We start from the raw sequence: 538 nt of genomic DNA, 5'->3' as shown, positions 1-538 counted from the left end.
TATCTCTATTATATAAAATCTTTCAAATTTAAAATATGATATTTTATGTATTTTACTATTTTATATTTATAATTAAATTAACAATATATATAACTTATAAAAAAGGTATTCCTTTTGTTTCACAAAAAGAATATCATTTTAGAATTTCAAGTCACTTATATCTATTTTTATTTTTATATTATTTATAAAACGCTTTGATTTTGATTTTATAAATATTATTTTTGTCTTAAAAACTTTTTATTAAATAGTAAGTATTTACTAAGAACATGAATGCATTTAATTACTTTTAATCTTTGTGAGAAATATATAAAATTACATTCTTCATGGAAAAATAGAAGGATATATATTATTTTCTATAAATTTGAAGACTTAATATTTTATTTTTGTTTACGGACAATTTTTTCAAATAGTACTTAAGAGCATTTAGGCCTCAGCTTTGCTAGTCTAATCCATAAAATCACGGATCAAAATATCAGTCACAGTACAAATTCATGAGATGTTTGACATTCCAGTGATCTAGATTGCTAAAGCCAAATAC

Source organism: Brassica oleracea, chromosome C4 (assembly GCF_000695525.1).
Source record: "Brassica oleracea var. oleracea cultivar TO1000 chromosome C4, BOL, whole genome shotgun sequence".
Lineage (NCBI taxonomy): Eukaryota > Viridiplantae > Streptophyta > Magnoliopsida > Brassicales > Brassicaceae > Brassica > Brassica oleracea.
The sequence above is the reverse complement of the archived record's forward strand: the minus strand, read 5'-3'. Positions refer to the sequence as shown.